At 39.0% G+C, this 21131-nt stretch overlaps 1 pseudogene across 1 annotated transcript; it reads right to left on the bottom strand.

Moving 5' to 3' along the window:
- Window positions 1-2508: 2508 nt before the first annotated feature.
- On the bottom strand, window positions 2509-6015 carry LOC145494890 (uncharacterized; annotated as a pseudogene). Its single transcript, XR_014050343.1, has 5 exons — window positions 5981-6015; window positions 5843-5869; window positions 5496-5585; window positions 4956-5012; window positions 2509-4286 (listed from the first exon to the last, which is right to left on the bottom strand). The product of XR_014050343.1 is annotated as an uncharacterized LOC145494890 (transcript).
- Between the last annotated feature and the right edge of the window lie 15116 nt (window positions 6016-21131).

Genomic DNA, 21131 nt, shown 5'->3' with positions numbered 1-21131 from the left:
TAAACATATTGAGGTCGAGCTTGTTTTCTAACTTACACGATCCGAAAATCTGGTGGATTTTGCTCCCGTCTTATTTTACTGTTTTTATCTATTGATACTTAGACGTGAAGTTAAGATTGTATTTTCTTTCCACTATACAATTTTCAATTCTTGAAGAACCAAGTAGAAAATCAAAGACAAAGGACATTTAAGAGTCCGTTTGTTGAAGTGGTGTACAGAACTGGCCGCGGAGAGTACCTCGAACGTGGAAACTGTCACCAGTGTAGAGCAGTCAGTCAGGAAAGTTATAAAGAGAAAAATTGGACCTTTTTTAATATGAAATACGCCACTTTAAACATAGAGCCCTTGTTTTTCTCTGTCCAGGTAAAGCTTCATCTTATAATTGGAAGACCGTTAAAAAGGTCCACATACTCAATAGAGGTTAATAACGGAAAAGAAAAAAGAGAAAACCTCGTCATTTTGTCCTTTTAGCCCTTGGACTACAAGGGAAGGAGCTGTGGTTGTTATCGCAATCCGAAGGCTTTTTCCAAGTTGTGAATAGCGTCAGTAGAATTAGTAATGGTAATAGGACTGAGTGGAGTCCAGTTCGGTCGGTTATTACAGGAGTGATAAGAAAATCGGACGACCGCGCCGCGGGAGTTCGATTTGTTTATCACGAGTATGATTACAGACCGAATTGGACGACACGAAGTCTTATTACCAATTAATCATAAAAATTACAATTTCCGAGAAAAGAAGAATGGCCAATTTATGAAAGAAAGGGAAAATTTGAATTAAAATACCTACAAAGGAGATATAAACATTCCAAGGCCACCGCGCACCCTACCGGCAATTAGGCGCCAAAAACACAAAAGCGTACGCACGCACGCACGCACCTAACTACAACTTTGAATGTGATTAGTTGATTTAAACTACAACTTTGAATGTGATTGGCTTATTGAACTGCCCGATAACAAACTGTCCAATAACAAACTGTCCCATAACAACTTGGCAAGTGAACTAGTGGAAAATAGGAGTTTTTTAAACCTATCACAATTGACGAAATTGTAATTTTTAAGATTAAGTTAGTTAACCGTCAACGATGACACAAGGGAGACTCGGTAGACTTACAGGTTGTTCGTTTTATGGTTACATGAGTCGACTGAGCGGTCCGAGTTCGAGTTCTTGTAGGTATCGTGTTTTATCTTGAGCAAAATAGTAATAGCAAGACATTAATACATTACGTCTTCTTTCGGCAACTTGCTAAGGGTGCAAATGGGAACCGGCGAACTGTACGGTAGCACACCAAAATGCTTGAGGATTACGTGCAGTGGACAAGCATCTTATCCAGAAAAACTAGCAATGCTTTGAAATTCTTCATATTAAGGAGATTGGGCTTTCAACTAAAGCCATTAGTCTTTTCCCAAGTGTGACTAAATTAAACGTTGTACGTTGCTTGGGTTATTAATTGTATCATCATCATCTGATTCAACAGGTATTGTAAGAAGTAAGGCACGTGTTTGGGTCCAGTTTCATTTTAACCCTATTCAGACCGGAGTGCGATTGGGAGAGTCTTATTGGGCCCTCAACAACTTTCACCGCTTGTAACTTTAATGTTGTTGAATTAATGAATCCCAAATTTGATTAATTTTCCTAAAATGTATCTGGGAGCTTTGTGTCAATTGCTTTTTTTGTTTTTGTTCAACTTTCAAAACAAGACTTCATTTATCAATTTTCTTGCTGTAACTTTTACTCCTTTAGACAAAGTTATTTTTTTTATCGCTTTTTAGTGGTTTTCTGAGATTTTGCAAAAATCATAAAATCCTGCCAAAAAGGCGGATCTAATATGGGGGCTGTTTGAGAATGACGCCAATTCTTCTTATTTTGCGCCCAAAAGGAAATATTTATGGAAGTACATTAAATCTCCCAGGTTTCATGGCTATAGATAATAGTTACGGAGTGAGGGCCAGGAAAGTCCATGGCTTCGGCCCCACAAGACCCCAAAAAGCCTGGGCCTGATTAGCAATCTAGTCTATTTACATTATCAATAACAGTTCATTCCGCTTTGAAGTTCCTGCGAGTGTCGCTGACAGAAATGCTGTACATACAAACATCCACCAGGAATAGGTCGCTGATAATCAGTTCATACTTGGTAATTAATTAAGCAGAATACCAGCTAGAAATGCTCGTGCCAAAGTTTGGAAAGTAGACGATGTCAAAGAGACTAAAATGTATGAAATTCTTGTGAAGGGCAAAAATCCAGCTTTGTCATCTGCAGTTTTGACACTCTAATGAAGGAAAATGATTAGTTGCATGTTGAGCGGTTTTCTAATAAATGTATTTAATGATGCACGGACAAGTCATGGGCAAAAGCAACCGCTATCAGACGTTTGCCTTAGAATTACCATTGAGAAGTCACGTTCGTTGTCCATGTTAACAAAAGCACCAGTTCTTCTTGCAACATTAAGGCTTTGCAAAGTTTGGGCAGACCTACATGATGTTGTGGTTACCATGACAACGTCAAAAATCATAGACACACAAATGACATACCATAATGTCCGCGAAAGATGAATGAACAGCTTCTGAAAGTTGCAGCATCTTAGAATGAATCGACTATCCTAAGCACGAAGAAGCTAACCACTTCATTTCACAACAGAAAATATATCAAACAATTCGAGATTTCTATCGCGTGTTTGTTGACTCGAGCTGCGCAGTTTCAGAAATTTTTGAAATTTTTCGAGCAGAGCGCTGACGATTCGGACAAAAGTACTTGAGAGAAAACATTCTAAAAGTTAGTCAAGGCCAGGCTTGAAGGCTTCTTTCTCTGATCGACGTTTGCCTTGTCAAAACGGAGTTCAGGTCAAATGATCATGAAGGATCCAGTTATTCTGTTTTGGAAAAGCCATTTATCGTTCCAATGTATATCATGGAAATCCACGAGACGGACATTATTTCCATCAACAAAAAAATGACAAAAGAATCAAAGCAAACGAAGACCAAGACTTTTTGTGGTGGCTCTGGAAAGAGCCGCTTGGAATGGCGCCATAGTTAAGAGCCGCTTTAAAATTTTCTTGAACTCTTCGTACAAGGAAGAATTAATTGTTTCTCTTATGAGTTTCTGATTTTACTAGGTTGTCGATCGAGCTAGGTCATAGAGTATGCGAGGTTTCAAAATAACTATTTTTGGAATGATAACAGTTTCATTATGACGTGAAAATTGTGAACGTTTTTGTTTTTACTAGGAATTGAGCACGTTTGAACGACACTCACGCTTTAGGGCATTGTGTATTTTGGGGGGGTTAATAAGGTCACCGCCCCACCTCCCTCTCCCAAGTCCGAAGGTGCCCGTACGCCTTTTCTCCGCTGTCAAAACGTCGCCTTCTAGTATTGTTATTAAACTGAACACACACACACAGAGAATTGTTATTATTTACCACGAGAAGCAAGAGTTAGGACGGCTTAGGATGAAGCATCTTTTTCTAAGTAAATCCCTTGTTTATTATTTATTAAATAACCCGAAGCAAACATTTCATTTTATCACTAAAGTTTCCATCAGTTTATAATTTCACAAATAATCAACTCCCAATATTACTTTTATTCTGATTTTCTACCGCTATCGTTCCCTTACGGTCAATTCACGACAATTCAAGTGATGCCGGATACATTGATTGTGCTTCGTTTTAAGATTTCTCCCTCTAAGCATCTTGCTTGATGGCGACCTTGATGTACTTGATTCCAACGTTCTCTCCTTTATCATGTTTGTAGACTTCAAGTGTGAGTCCCTTGCTGCGCATCAGTCGGTTGTTGTAGTCAGCGGTCCTCACGAAGCCTCCGTCATGCGCAAGGTAGCACGAGCCCCAGCGTTCATCCAGTTTAAGGGTGAAGACAAACTGACCGGGGTAGATAGAGTCGCTGGGTTTAGGTTTAATCGGTTCGTATCTTGTTGGGGTCAAAGTAGAGCCAGACACACCTTCCATTCCATAACATGGAGGATGATCGCCGTAATTCAACTTGTCAGTTGTGTAAAACCCGATAAATCTGGTACCGTCTCACACGCCATATCTGATATCGCTGTCAGGCCCTTGTCCAATACTGACGTTATTTGCAACAGTGATTTCTACGGTCAGCGGAGTTGAATCCTTACAGACGCCGGCGGCAATCATGGGAACCTTGAGAAGAGCTGCGTTTCTTATTGAGCCTGCGTTGAATGTAAGTTGATCAGCGGTAACTGTACGAGAACTGTCAATGTAGGACGCATGCGCCTCCAACCAAGAAGGAGTCATGGTTTGATGGTAAATCAATTTTTCCTGAAAACGTCATTAAAAAAGTAATTAAAACTTGTACAATTTAGTTATACCTCAGCTCAGCAGCCCTGCAAACCCCCGCAAGCGTCTGGTAAGAGGAGGGAAACCTTGAAGTTATAAAACACCGTTATATCTAAATATATCCAACTAGTTTTTTGCTTTGTTATGGAAAAGCTCTTAACGTTCATTATATGTGAAATTTATAGTTGAGTAACATTCTTGTAAAAGAAACCGCGGAAACCCAACTTGGTTAGTGATATAAAGCGGGGCCATGTCTAAATTCGATACGGTCTTACTTCACTCAGATTGGAGCAACTTACGCGGACGAAAATAGTCAAGCAAATGTCCAATAATCATAAACGTATTGAGTTGTGGACCAAAAATATCAAAAATTTCGGGAATTTTGGACGCCATTTCTCCCGCGATACATCCGCAAAAATCTACGCAGCGTGTACGCGCCTGTGCCGCACGCGATGGCGCAATTTGTTCTAAAAATATAAAAATTGTCCCATATCATAGGGACAGCCCCAATACTAGAAATGGCGCGCGCTTATGGTCTCCGTCCCCGATTATGGCTCTTGATAGCATATAAATTGCAAGTAGTTTTCCACCAAAAATAACTAGAATAGGTAATATTGGAATCACTAGCTTCCGAGAAACCACGTGACTCACCTCTTTATTACAGGAATCCGCTGAACATACTGACTGCACACAACAGGAAAGAGCGAGCTAAGCGACAAGAAAGCAAACAATTAGTAATTTAATACTGAGAGGTGGGTAATCCACGAAAATATGGGTGGCGGTGTGCGACCCACTTCTTGAAACCTTTGCCTTTAGTTTCAAACCAAAAGATGTCATTTTCTTTCCCTGTTTGACGCTTAGCCTAGTAATTGTTACTTATTACAGACCAAATTCTATCCAGGAAAAATGTCCTTCCGCGTAATTATTTGAGCAGGGCCTTTAATGAGATTAATGAAACCAAACTTTTCAATAGAAGAAGAGTAACAAGGATAAAAATATCTTCTTCTTCTGAGACAAACCTATAAAAGTCCAAATGTTGATTCTATGACTGAAATAGTTCCTTCCAAAATTCCTGCCGGGCTAAGTGCTCAGCTTGTTGCTAAAATCTCGTTCTTAGTTTCACTGTTCTCCCGACAATTCATAGCAAAGGTTCTTAAATGAAAGAGGAAGCTGGTATTAAAATTAACTCACATTGCACATCACCAGGCAAAGAGACAACAGCAGTAACATCTGCATATTCACACGATATTGAGCCATCTTTCAAGATTGATATTCTTTGACCTGTGAGGGATGAACCATAAAAAATGCTACATGTACGTATCATAGACGATTGCAGTGAACACGAATGCTTTGGTGTGACTGATTATTATCCCAAATTTCGCTTATGCGTGTTTTCTTAATGGGAAGTGTGCAAAAAAACTCCAAGGCAAATATTTCCGATGAAAAAGGTCCCACAAAACATTAATCTTCACCTACACATTCGCAGGAATCTTTTAGGATAAAAAATGAGGCTGCTGTTAGATGTTTAAATCACTTACCGTTCAAGGTCTTCAATACGCCAGAACCTTGTTCGAAAGAGCAGGAAAACAACAATATGTTAAAACAGAAGATGATAATCGAAAGCAGTAATAAGGATTAAAAATTAAACACATATTGGGCACTTCAAGCTTACATACCTGTGTCTGTTAAGGCCAGTTAACCTGTGTTACGCGGATTTTTCCAAGGAAATGATTCATGATAGATTAACATTCTTATTTTATTTTGTCTGTAGCCGCACAGTTGTGTTTGCTCAATCTAGTTTACTGAGGCATAACTGCAATTGAGTGTGATTCTCCCTGAATAAATAAACGCCACTGCTATCTCATCAAAACTAATGGGTAACAGGGTACGATTTGTTTATCTAAGACTAAGTTCAGTTAAATGATTCCTCTTTGTACATTCAAAAACATGTGTAGTACGTCGAACTGGAGAAAAACAATCGAAACTAAAACGTTTCCAAACTTTGTTGTTTATACGAAAAATTAACTGTTGTTGTCATAAGTTAAGAAACAAATTAATCTGCAGAACATTTTTGACATCTCTGAGAACTTTGCACTTGCATTTAAACCTTCATAATTGCTTTTAAGGATGAGTTTGAAACTGACAAGGTGTGTTTATAAACCTGACTACGCCTACCAAATTATTCAAAGCCATGGACGATCGCTCGCTTAACCTTATTCAGGTTGGGCCTTTTTTTAACTTACATGACCCGAAGTTCTGGTAAATTTTGCCCCCGCTTAATTTTATTTTTTATCTATTGATACCCAGACGTGAAATGAAGATTGTGTTCTTCATTCCCTTGCACAATTTTCAATTCATGAAGAAACAAATAGAAATGAAAGACAAATTGCTTTTAAAAGTCAGAACTAGCCGCTAGTTCATTCCGTTTGTGTTGTGGGGTAGGTATTTGATCAATTCCTTTTGGATGTACTAATTGGATATATAGATTTTTATTCAGGAAAACGTTTTTGCAAAAGCAGAAAATATCCTTAGACCAATATAAAAGCTTTGATAATGAGTTAAGACAAAATGTTCTAATTATCAGGGATATTAATTTTTTGGAATGGTTTGTTTTGTTGCTAATGGCGTATGAATTCAGCTGACCTTCTTCTCAACGTATCCCTTCTCATGTAAACACTATTCTAAGCACGTCCGCCCCAGCCGAGCTTCAGGGAGAATTTTAATAATGTAGTATCCCTGTAAATTTTGGATAATAGTAGGAGTTATAGTTGAGATTTCTTTCCCTGATCCTCTAGCCCTTGGAAGTAGAAGCTGTCGTGAAGACGTCATTTGATCAGCACTCTTGGATCCGCCATCTTAATTGGGTCCGCCAAAAAAATAGAGAACTATGTCAAAAAAGTTAATTTTTGGGCAATCCTACATCATGTTTGAGGTTACCATGGCAACGTCAGAAATCGTACACACACAAATGACATACCATAATGTCCGCGAAAGATGAATGAACAGCTACTGAAAATTTCAGCGTCTTAGAGTGAATCGACTTTTCACAACTTGGAACAAACCTTATTGGGGTGGGGGAGGGGGGTTGGCATCCAGGGCCTCCCTCCCCTTGTACGTCCAAGGGCTAAAAGAACAAAATGAGATTTTCTTTTTTTCCGTTACTAACCTCAATTAAATATTTGTGCTTTCTCAGCCTTCTTCTAATTATAAGATGAAGCTTCAACTGGACAGAGAAAAACAAGGGCTATATGTCTAATGTACTGCATGAGTGTATCTCGACCTTGGAAACTGTCATCAATGTAGAGCGGTCAGTCGGGAAAGTTATAAAGAGATAAATTTAATTAATTGCAACTTGTTGAACAATCAATGCAGTACTTTAGACATAGAGCCTTTCTTCCCCCTCAACAGTTAAAGTTTCATCTTATATTTGGACGGCCGTTGAGAAAACACACATATTCTTTAATATAAAAGTTGAGAATGGACAAAAGAAAAGAGAAAATCTCGTCACTTTGGTCTTTTTAGCCCTTGGACTACAAGGGAAGCAGGGGTGGATGCCCCCCTCTCACCCCCATAAGGTTTTTATTGAAGTTGTGAAAAGACGATTTACTCTAAGAGGATGAAACTTTCAGTAGCTGTTCATTCATTTTTGAAGGACATTTTGATATGTCATTAGTGTGTCTACGATTTTTGACGTTGCCATGGTTACTGCATACTTCATGTAGGTCTGGTCAAACATCAACTTTCTTGACATGATTCTCTTTTTTTTTCAGTTCTCTTCATTAAATGCAGAAATTCTTAAATTTCTACTTTCAAAAAGTATTTTGGCTTGATTCTTAAGTACTGATTTCCCGTATCTCTTGACATTTTAAGAAAATAGTGAAATTCAAGATGGCTGATCTAAGATGGCGGATCGAAGACTGCCGATCAAATGACGTCTTCACGACAGCTTGTACGTGCGAGGATTATAGGGTAGGGAAAGAAATCACAAGTATAAACTCTGCTATTTTTAAATATTTTTCAGGGATAATATATTATTCATATTCTCCCTGAAGCTCAGCTGGGGCGGACGTGCTTAGTATAATGTTTACAGGAGAAGGGATACGTTGAGAAGAAGTGCAGCTGAATTCATACACCATGAGCAACAAAACAAACCATTCCAGCAATTCAATGTCCCTAATAATTGAAAACATTTTCTCTTAACTCATTTTAAAAGCCTTCCTATTGGTCTAACCATACTTTCTACATTTGCAGAACCGTTTTCCTGAAAAAGAATCTATGTATCCAAAAAGTACATCCAAAATTGATCAAATACACCACAAGACAAAAGGAACTAATGCTACCAGGCTTTGAAAAATTTGGTCAGTGTAGATTCAGGTTTATAAACACACTTTGTAAGTTTCAAATTCATCCTTAAAAGCAGTTATGAATGTTTAAATACAGGCGCAAAGTTCTCAAAGATGTCAGAAAAATTTCTGGCAGTTTAATTTGTTGCTTAACTTATGACAATAACAGTTAATTTTCCGTATATACAACAAAGTTTGAAAACGTTTCTTCAGTTCGACCTACCACATATAGTTTTCAATGAACAAATAAAGGAATCATTTAACTGAACTTAATATTAAATAAACAAATTGTTCCCTGTTACCCATTGATTTCGAAGAGATAGCAGTCTCGTTTGTTAATTTATTGAGCGAGAATCACACTCAGTTGCAGTTATACCACAGTAAACTAGACTGAGCAAACACAACTGAGCGGTGATAGACAAATTAAGAAACGAATGTTAGTCCGGCTATTGTGAATCATTTCCTTGCAAAAGTCCGCGTAACACAGATTAACTGGTGCTCGACGATAAATTCACTTCTTTTCTTACAGACACAAGTAGGTTTTGCGAAAGTTTCTATTTTTGCCATTTTAGCGACACATTTAGCTGTTGTCTTCTTGCTCTTTTGAATGAGACGTTGACGTATTGAAGACATTGAACGATAAGTGATTTACACATCTAAACAGCAGCCTCAATTTTTTCCAGTAAGAAATTCCGGCGAATGCGTAGGTGAAGGTTACTGCTCCATAGGACCTTTTGCATCAGGAATTACTTGCCTCACAGTTTTTTTGAACACACTTGCCATAAAGACCTGCTGAGAAAACTCGCAGAAGAGAACTCGGAACAATAAACGCAAAAGTATTCTTGTTAACTGTAAGCGTCTATGATATATTCATGTAGCAATTATACTTTCTGTTTGTCCCTCGCAGTTCGGAGTACATCGAAAGATGGCTCAATATATATCGTGAATATGCAGATTTTACTGCTGCTGTTCCTTTGCCCGCGGATGTGCAATGTGAGTTAAGTTTATTAGCAGCCGCGTCTTTTGATTTAAAAAATTTTGTTGTGTCAGCTGCAGGGGAACCCAACGAAGGTTTGTCTGAAATTCTTCATATTAAAACGCTGTTTTAGTACTTTTAAATCTATCTGGGTTAATTTAAGGCCGAGATATATTATTTTTAATTTGTTTGGTCATATTAAAGCTAGTCCTGTCGAACTTGTTTGGACTTTTTAGTCCATTTCCCGAAAGCCTTAGGTCATATTGCCTTGCCGAAAACCATCACTCACTCACTAACTCGACCCCCTTCGTTCCTGATGGAACATAGGTCGTCCACTAGTGCCCGCCACCTGTCCCTATTTTGACTATAAAATGTTCAAGCAAGCGACCGGAACGATGATCCTGCTGGTATACGTTGGATCAACAGTGATCTAATCAGCTTTACATATAAAATGAAGAATACAAAAGCAAAAACCGACACAACGTAGGATGATTTTTTGAAGATGTACTATATTTCGGCTGGCCAAACCAGCCTTCTTCAGGTACAATGAAAATTTTACATTGGGACGTTTCTTTATGTAGCCGATATTTTCGTAATACCGGAAATACGTAAAAGTAATTGACAGTGTAAATTAAAGATAAGCATACGGTAAAATAAAAATAGATAACATGACAAAAGAACATAATAAAAGAAAACAAATGGAAACAATTAATATGTTTCTTCGCGGATGTTCAGACCATCAGGATCAATTGTTCTGCCTTTTTTGAATTAAAAAAGCTTGCATGGCCTTACGGATAGAGCCTCGGTTCGAAAAGATTTTTTCGATGGGGATTAATTGCATGTCGTTAGCAGTGTGGTTAGGAGAGGACAGGAAATGTTCGGCGGCTGTAGTAGGTTTAGATTTGTTGTTAGGGTTATTTAGTTATAAGGTTATAGTAAACCCCTATATTTTGAGCCGTGCGCTTCACTTCCTCCTTTCCGAAAACAACAGATGAGCGGTACCCGAAACGTCTCTTTTCTTACCAATCCCAATACAAAATGCATCAATTTTCTCATATGACGAAAGTACGAGGTGACAATTCCCCAGAGAAAATCTGAGAGGTGATTAACTAAATTAAAAGACCTACCGAACAGATATTTTACCGAAACGATCGATCCGCTGGGTACCCCTGATGAGTTGGTATTAGAACACTGAAACTAAGAAAGAACAAGATTCCAAAAACTAGCTTAGAACTTAGTCTAGGCAGGAATTTTGGATGATCTGGTACAGTGATGGAATCAACCTGGTCATTCATTGAAAGAAAACTACGCTATACTAGAGACGATCGTGATGAATGTCCGGGAGTCTCGCCTTGTATGTGAGCCCTCGGACGTACAAGCCAATTCATACCCCCACCATGGTACCAAGGGGGGTGGGTGGATGGAACCCCTCCCCTGGGTTTTCGTTCAGCGAGATAAGGTAATTACATTGATTCCGGATAGCCCTGAGATTGCTGTACAAGATCATACCAGTTTTGTTGATTATGACGTCATTTGACTAGCCATCTTAGATCCGCTATCTTGGATTTCACTATTAGCTACTATTTTCCTTAAAAATTCAAGAAATAACGGAGCTCAATACAAAATCAAGCCGGAATAGTTATGAAATGTACAAATTCGTAAATATTTGCAATTTGATGAAGAAAGCTGGAGGTAAAAATACAGAAGGGTTAATGAACAGCTACTGAAAGTTTCAGCCCCTTAGAGTAAAGAGTCTTTTCAAAACTCTGAAATTAACTTATTGGGGATGGCATCTACCCTTCTCCCCTGAACAGTTGTGTGCGGCGCCAAAGCGCCTGGCTTTTTAGCCGTTTTGGTCTGAAATAGGGTATCGATTTTTAACATTTTGAAATAGAGTATGGTTTGTACGCCTTAGTCAGCTTTATGTGTAAGTCTTGGAAGAAGATATTTTTATCCTTATTGATATTCGTCTCTTGAAAGATGCGTTTCTATCAATCTTATTTGAGGGCCTTCTTAAATAATTACGCAAAAGGTTCCTGAGTAGAATTTGGTCTGTAATAGGTATCAATTACTAAGTTAAGCCACAGATAGGGTAATTAAAAAAGCATCTTTTGGTCTGAAACTGAAGGCAAATGTTTCAAGAAGCGGCTCACACTCCCCTAAGTAAATGTTTGTGGAGTATCCCCTGTCATTATTCAACGACTAATTGTTTATTTTCTTTTTATTTAGGTCGCTCTTTCCTGTTGTGAGCAGTCGGTACGTTCAGCGGATTTCTGTAATGTAAAGGTGAGTCAAGTGGTTTGCTCGGACACTCGTGATTTCAATTACCTATTCTAGTTATGTCTGATGGAAAACTACCTGCAAGTTTTCGCTATTAATTTTTACCAGGAGCCATAATCGGGGACGGAGACCGTAAGCGCGCGCCATTTCAAGTATTGGGGTTGTCCCCATGATATGGGACAATAATTCTATTTTTAGAACAAATTGCGCCATCACCTGCGGCACACGCGGGTGCATGCTGCGAGGATTTGTGCAGATGTCGCGCGGGGAAATGGCATCCGAAATTCCCGAAATGTTTCGTGTTTTTGCCCCACAACTCAACGCGTTTACGTCTGTTGGAGTTTTGCTTAAGTATTTTCGTCGTAAGCAAGTTGTGTTCCGACTGATGCTTCTTTTACATGAGCGGTACATTACTCCACTTTAAATTTCACATATGTTGAAGATTAACAGCTTTTCCATTACACAGCAATAAACTAGCTGGATATATTTAGATATAGCAGAGCTTCAGGACTTCATAGTTTCATAACTCCTCTTGCCACACGCTTGCGAGGAATTTGTCAGTCTATCGCGACCGAAAAGTAAAACAAAATAATTGCTAGTTTGAGTTTCGCTTGAATTGTCAGTAACCCTTGATGTTTCATCGAGGCTTAATAACTTTACGTCCGTAGATACTGCTCAGTTTTATTCGTGTAAAAATCCAGTAAATTCTCTTTGGTCGATGAATGAGAGCGCCCGCCGATGCGTGTTTTGTACAGTCAGTAAACATGACAAATTGTACTTCCACCGCACTTTCGTGTGAAAGCGTACATCGAACTCAAACAATAACTCTATAGTTTTTAAATATGTTTAAGATTGATAAATGTTTGAGAACATATTAAAAGCTAAACTGAAAATATGTGAATAAAGCAGAAATAATCAGCAAAGTTACGATGACGCTTTCTTTAATCAACTTGGAATAACGATTTCGATTTTGTTAATCGAGTTATAAAAACTCCTTGTCTATTTTCACTTTCGCAATCTAAAACTTCACTATGCTTATGTTGAAGAAACACACCTGATGTTAGTAGCCTTTTTTGCATTCGTGAAATTTGTTGCAGCATCTCAACACAAAAGATAACGAAAGAAATCTTTGTCAAGATTTGTTGACAATTGAAAACACCGACTCGGACTTGAAAGTGCACGAGCTGCACTATGCAAATGAGCTAATTGTACGCGTCAGACTTTCCTTTCAAAAACCTTTGCAAACTCACCAAACGAGCAGAGACAATAAGAAACCATCAAAACAGGTTTTGGTTATGATTAAACATTGTCTGAGAAACTCACAAATTAACTCGATACCAGAGTAGAGAGTTTTCTTGCTATATTCTTAAGCATATGCGTGAGCTTACAACTAGCGTGAGCAGATCTTATTATTCATTCCCAGCGCGAGATTGAAGTCTTGTTTTCGACCCTGAAAAACCCACCTTTTCCGTTAGCTCAGAGCATTAAACTACATATAAGCGCCCTGGTTCGTATTCCCTGCCTTATTCCCTGCCATCGCTGTGAAAAATACGCAAGAGAATCTCTCAACTCTCACCATTTGATCACGCAACGTGACAACATCCACGCGAGAGCCCCTGACATGTGCGTGAATCCGCGCGGATATATGACGTCAGGATGGCGCAATTTGTTCTAAAAATAGAAAAATTGTCCCATATCATAGGTGCGCGCGAATCCCGAGACTTACGGTCTCCGTCCCCGATTATGGCTACTGTTTTTACCCATGATACTCCGCTAAGCGAGCTGAAGCTCCGCTATAGCTTAACTCTAAGAGTCGATCTTGATTATTTTTTAAATGACGTTTTCAGGAAAACTTGATTTACCATCAAACCATGACTCCTTCTTGGTTGGAGACGCATGGGTCCTACATTGACAGTTCTCGTACAGTTACCGCTGACCAACTTACATTCAACGCAGGCTCAATAAGAAACGCCGCTCTTCTCAAAGTTTCCATGATTCCCGCCGGCGCCTGTAAGGATGACAGTAGAAATCACTGTTGCAAATGACGTCAGTATTGGACAAGGGCCTGACAGTGATATCAGATATGGTGTGTCAGACGGTACCAGATTTTTCGGGTTTCACACGACTGACAAGGGGAATTACGGTGATCATTCTCCATGTTATGGAATGGAACGTGTGTCTGGCTCTACTTTGACCCCAACAAGATACGAACCGAGTAAACCTAAACCCAGCGACTCTTTCTACCCCGGTCAGTTTGTTTCCACTCTCAAGCTGGATGAACGCTAGGGCTCCTGCTACACAGCGCATGACGGAGTGGCGTCCATTAATCTATTATCAGCCAATGAAATACAGGATATGTCTGCCTTGAAATGGGTTTTTTTTTTGCGGCTTTTGTGTACTTGCGAGGAAACTTGCGTGTCCGTTTGGCCACCCAACGCAATTATCTACCTCCTAAGTTCGACTTGCAGCTACTTGCGACCGCTTGGGAGTCCGTTTGGCCAGGGTTTTATGGTCAAAAACAGGACGATTGACAACTGTAAAAACAAGGTATTCCCTGACCAGTATTACCTGATCATATCATGGGCTCAAGCTTTAAGCTTATCTAGGTCACATGTTTTTTTCTAGTTGACCTATGACCGAGTGCTGGTTTTCGACTGGATCGCGAGCTCATGTCAGCTTAGGTGGTTGTAAACAGGGCCGGGTTGTTCGGAAGCGGGTTAACGCTAACCTAGGATTAAAAGTTAACCGAAGTATAGATTTTTCTTTAATACAAATGCTTTTCACTGCTTTTGTTTTGTGTATTATAAGATTAATCAACTCAAAACAAAAGGCCAAACAACATACAGAAAACCTCACCGCAACGTTACAAACTGAAATCAAAATTCTCCCTTATCCTGGGTTAGCATAATCGGGCTCTGAGCAACGTGGTACGAAAGTTCCGCTTTTAGGCTTGGCTAAATTGGACTACGAGTAGTCCTTCTTTCGCTTAGTCCGTCGAGCGAGACCGTAAATAAACCGCGAGGAGATATTGTCGGGTGAAATCCTGGGGGCGAGGTGCGAATTCATATCATGAATGATCATATATTTGAGCTGCGGAGATTTTTTCAGGCTTTAATTTCACAACTACTTGAGTTGTGTGCATAACTGCGGTGATCAATCATGCCTTCACTTCTTTTTGGGTTAATTAATAAATTGATTTCACATGGCCTCATTCGCGTTTTCGCCTTCCGTCCGCTAATACAGTGTCGGAAGCTCCAGCGGAAATAACCTCGAAGGCTTCCGGAGTGCTCATGGAATGCCCTTAGGAGTTTACGAGTTTTAATCGGAAAGCTCGAGAGCTTTACGGAGACTTCATGAAAACAAGTCCCCAAACGAGGAAGTAGGCATTCCACCGACTTGAGAGTGATTACATGATTCCAGGATGACATTTTATACCGCTCAGAGATCATCACTATTTTCTCTAAAGGCTTGTCATTCATGTACACCATACTGGCGTAATTTTTCTTTGGAAGTCACTCGCACATCTAGTTTAGTCTGTGCGCACACAGAAAAAATCTCTTTGGACATTCTCTAGCATTTATTATTTGGTGGCAGACCAAAAGGTGGTACCCTGAACGGTCTAAATTAAGATGGACAGCTCAAGAAATTAGCTTCGGCAAGCACAACAATAATAGATTTCATTCAAGCCAAGCTGGACAATGACATACATCTTAATTTTTCCCTAAACGAGTACGGTAATCCCTACTTTTTTGAATTAGTAACTTAAAATAAAAATTAAAATTAAAAGAAAAACCGATGTAAATAAGCGTTAAAAACTCTGGTTGATATGTACTATTTTTTAAAAGCTTTCGAGTTGACACCATTGAATATCACTAGATTCACTCTTTCTCTCTGAATAAACATCAGCCTTTAGGTGAGTGTTCATAATGCGAATAGTATTTTTGTTCCCAACTAACAAAAATAAAGACAATACTGGAGTTGCTTGGGCCTCTTCTGATACTTAACTCGAGCATTTTGGGCTTAATATGATGAGGCACAGCATATTTTGTTCAATATGACACAACTATTGTCGTACTTGGTGACAGCCATCGAAGAGTAATTTGTCAGACGCGAGCGACCTATTTTCAGTCCAAAATTAAAAGCTTTGATTCACAAAGTGTTTTATATTTCATGTTCCGATATCGGTCTTTGAATTGTAACTCAATTTTCGTGAACATTTACTGTCTTCTCCAGTAGTGAGAAACGTTGCCCGACTTCACTGCCTTTCCTGTTAACAAGCATTTGATTTCAGGACAGTACAGTTTTCCCTCCTGCTGAATCCCGATTGGCCAATTCAAATTTCAGGCGCATCAGCTGTATGCAAGGTTGTCAAGGTTGGCCCGTCAGCTCAAAAGCGGTTTCTCAATACAGCATCGTGTAGGCGTTCAATTTTATACAAAGACAGCCATCTAAATCTTCGGCAAAATGATGACCGAGATGAGGGGGGCTTTAGGTCAACATTCTCCTACAAAATAAGTACTTTATTTACACCGGTTTTTACAGTCTGAGATATTTCAATAGCTTTGGTCAACATTGAAGTGGTTAACTCAGAAGTGGTGAAAATTCTACGAGAAAACATGTAAGAACTCAGGTTCCAAGAAATCAAACGACAAAAGAGAGCTCAGATTAAAAAATCCGTATCAGACTGGCCAGAATTTTATTACAACAGCGTTATCTTGAAAAGGAAAGTTACTTCCGGTTTGCCTAGGAACCGGAAGGGCGGAAAAAATTGTCCTGACAGTCTTACTCCGCGTCACTTATTTTGCGAAGCACACCTTGGCCTCATGCAACAAACCTAGATCAGCTGGAATATTTCAGGTCTTTTTGTTCCGCGATTTTCTCGGCTACAGTGTGATGAGTAGTTTCGAAATGCACGTAAACTTTACATATGGTGAAGTGAACCAGCTCAGAGAGGAAGCAACTTCAATGCATCAACAGAGAACACACTCGTCATTACCAGGAAGAGATGTGTTCTCTGTTGATACATTGGAATCTGTAAACTCTGCGAGTTCCTTGTGCGTTTAGTGATGCTAATTGTTTATGTATATCTAGAAAACATGGCGTCCAGGACGCACCCAGTCATACATTTAAAAGTCGTCATCGCCAGATGGTATTGTAAATACAGTGCAAAAAGAGGAACGGAACTCCAAAGCTTGGGGAACTTGATACTTAAGTTATAAATAGCACTAGAATGGTGCCAAAATAACATTATAAGTATGTAATTGGCAGACGTTTCGGGCCTTGCCCCTCTTCAGTTCGAAGTGTTGAATGTGACACGTCATCGAAGAAATAAACAATTAGACACGCGACTCTAACGGATAGGTGAAAGCGTGCGCGCGTCTAGCTGTTTAAGGACGTTTGAGCTAATTGTTTCTGCGCATCCTTACTGCGCTCGGAAATTCACACGCCACCTCATGCATCAAGCGCGCCAAGTAATAAATTGGGCAATGATAGGGCAGATGCCCATTGCTATAGCTTTGCCTGGATTGAACGATCTTGGACATTCGGTGACCCCTATTTTTCTTTTGATGAATCGTTTTCTCTACCGATGAAAATTTATCGATTAGAAGTTTGAATTTTTTGCAAAATGCACCATCGAACTCCGTCTTTTTAGCTCTTCTTTTACCTGTGAAGTGGTTTCAAATGTTTCTTGAAGGGTTAAGTTTTGTGAAAACGTTGTTAACATTTGGAATTACTTAAGCAAGACCCACTTCTACAAAATATGACCAAGATCGTTTGCCTCCGTGGACTCACCTTCGATGTTTTTGAGGTATCATGGTAGGTGGATTTTTACGAAAAATGCGAAAACCCTTTCTTTGGCTGTTCAAATTGAGAAGACTGAGATAAATATTTTGCAAAAAGAATGGGGGAAAGGGCTTTTTTACTTTTTAAGTTAAAGCAAACAAACTATAGTTGAATATTATTAACCCCTTACAGCGCGTTGACACCTCTAATTAAAATTCACCGCCAGTTGCCACAAGTAGCGCGAATTGCGGTGTGATATTTCATTTGTGCACGCGAACTGTTCTTTATCTGGTTGTTTCATCGCAAGTTGGCTTTCGTTCTTGTCGAATTTTCTTTATGTCAGGACGAAAAATTCTTGGCCATTTTCGTCTTAGAAGAGACCGCCGAGGAGGCGATAATCTGGTGGAACCGAAAGGTTCAGCGTCGAACTAGATCTTTGGCTCTGAGCGACCGTGAGTCGCACTGTAACCAAGAAGAATGGTCGAAGGAATTCAAGGACACTAGTCCCGCCAATGAAGCTAAAGGACAAAATACAACAAGTGCTAGTCGCACAAAATTGTTGTAGAACGGACGCGATTCCGAAACTTCCACAACGAGAGAGTCAAGCGCAGATGTAGATGTTGACAAGGTAGACCTCGAGATTTCCTCTTTTTCATGCTTTTTGGCTTCACGAGGCATGGTTTCAAAAAATGTCTAGAGAACGAAGGAGCCTAAACTTAAGCAACATAATACCAATGCCGCCGACGAAATCTTTTAAGTAAAAGATCATGGCAGTTCAACTTGTAGTTTGTCCCTTCGCGGACGACTTCACTGCGACGCGGGTTTCCGCGCCAGAATATTAGTCGTCTGTTTATTTCAAGTTGTCATAACCCATTGTTATGGTAAACTGACCCATGCCGTCATCTGTCAGTACGGAGGGGATTTTGAACACCTATTCATAAAAATCTCATAAAAGGTTTTTCGTGTTTTTCTCGATAAAATAAAACTGCATATAAGGACAAACATTTTTAGTTCGTTTACGCGCGTCTTCCGATGGAATTAGCTGAAAATCGGCAGGTATGTTCTAGGATACCTCCTTCGAAAAAGGGTGTCGGGCTTTGTGTAATTTCGCTTCCGTTTCAAAGTTATGGCCTCTTTTGTAGAAGGAAACGTCCGCATTAAAAATATCAAAGTTTAGGAGGGTGTAGAAAAAAAACCAAACCACATCTAGAAAATTGCAGACACGATTTTTGAGGGTGATGTGTCAGAAAACATTTCCGATGTAAATTGCGCCGCTCCGATAATTCAAGCCAGGAAGCGAACCAGTTTAAGCAAAGCAGTGTTTCTGGGAATTTCTTTTAATATCACTGCGACGATAACTTTTTAGAAAATTTCAAAGATATGATTGTATTTTATAACTATTAAGCTGTCAGAAAATGTATAGGTTGATGGGGTTTTCTTTCAAAGCGCCGGCGTAAGAGCGCGATTTCCAAACACTGTCAATCCACCTACCATGATACCTTAACTATAAACCTCTAAAGACCATGCTGAATTACGTGCGCCAATTTTTAAAAATCAGGATAGTTTTCCACACGCTTTATCTCTGAAACGAAGTCGATGACCCCCATTTTTCCTTTTTTTTTTATTTATTTCTTTCTTTCTTTTCTTTTTCTTTTTTTTTTTTTGCATTTCTTACACAAGTTACTCTATCTGACTGCGGTAAAATCTTAAAAAAAAAACACGATCGACTGGAAGATTTTCGCGCGAAATTCCTTAAAAATGAATTCCGCGTTTAGTCCGTGCGGCCTAAAGGTGTCAAGGCGAAAAATTAGCGAATTCCATCAAGGCGTCTGGCATTGTTTGAACCTCTGCCCTGTTTCTTTAACATAAAAGAATTCGACAAACGATAAAAAAAAGGGAAATTTGTCATAACAATAGAAATTTTAGGAAACGTAAGGTGAACCTGAAGAAGTTTTCACTTTCTAAATTAGAATGGTTTGGTTTTTGAAAGTAAAGTACACAGGTATAAAATTAAGCTCCCCGGTGCAATGGTGACAACAGTTTCTTTTGAAATAACTACTAGCAAAATCAGGGAGAGCAACATATCGTCTATCAAGCAAATGAATTATTTCGTCAATATTATGTTTATTCAAAATAAAATCGGTGTGTTCAGAAATATTTTGCGCCCTTTTGTTAACGGTAAACATCACCTTGGTTTGACATTCTGCGAGTTTAATTCAAAATACACTGAAATATCTACTTTAAATAGTTTCTTGGAATGCATAGTGGTTATTTTAAATAAAACTAGTAAGTGATACCTTAGTGTTTCGTGTAGAGAACATCTAATGATTAAGCATTAGACGAACACTCAAGCTTATAGCTCAATTTTATGTTTTCCAAACGTTAGGATCAACAAATAAAAACAATTTAATAAACCTTGGTTGAAGTAATTTTTTAAATTATTATACTTTATTTTAACCATTGTTAGTTTGGAACTGGTTAACACCATTAAACAATGGACTACAATTAGGCACAATTTTGATAACATTTTACGTGTCAGGTCCAATCAAAGGAATGCCTGGAGACAAAGAATAATCCCTTAGCAACACATTTCAAACTTGCCTAACCGACCTGATAAGGTAACCTTTTGTCCTCATTTGTTTAAAATCCTGGAATCCTATCATAATTGTTGTGCTCAACATTAACCTTAAAATTTGAATTTGGGTATGCAAAAACGTTTGTTAGGTAGGGATCCCGGGGGGGGGGGGGGAACTCCCATATGGAGTGGACGGGAATGCTCGTCGGAAATTTTGAATTTAACCCCTAAAAGAGACCAGTTTATAAAACAGGCAAATAAAAAGTACAGTGACTTTTAATGATGGCGAATTTGTTTATATGAATTGAGTAAATATAAAGAATCAAAAGTCTTTCTGTTTTGTTATTTCTTCGCGTGCAACCCTTAACGAGACCTTGACGGCTAAAAATAATGACATTTTGCCCAGAACATCCTAAGCGAGACCAAAATCGGAAATTTACACCCCTAAGCGACACGACAAGCATCCCCGTCCATTCCATATGGGAGTCCCCCTCCCCCCTACCGGGGTAGGGATATTCTTTAAAGTTGATTTAAAGTTTCTTAAATTTCTCTTTTATGACGAATTTTCAGTGTTTCTCGTTCGATGAAAATTTTTTTATTAAGTTGATTCTTAGAGGCCTACCCAAGACAATTGTAGTTGGGCATGCACTGATTCAAAGTTTCACAGGTGCAAACAAGTTCTAGCAATTGTGAAATGAGTTTCAGTTGCACTTGTTTTTTTTTTTCGAAATGACAGCTGTCAATTTTAAATTTATTTGTTTCAAGTTTAGGACTTCTTAAAAGGAAGCAATGTTACAGATAACATTAAGTTCTCACAGAGAGCTAGGCTTTTAGGAAGGTTTCGCTCATCGTGGAAGATATCCAAAGAG

The sequence above is a fragment of the Orbicella franksi genome, chromosome 8, assembly GCF_964199315.1.
Source record: "Orbicella franksi chromosome 8, jaOrbFran1.1, whole genome shotgun sequence".
NCBI lineage: Eukaryota > Metazoa > Cnidaria > Anthozoa > Scleractinia > Merulinidae > Orbicella > Orbicella franksi.
The sequence above is the reverse complement of the archived record's forward strand: the minus strand, read 5'-3'. Positions and strand labels throughout refer to the sequence as shown.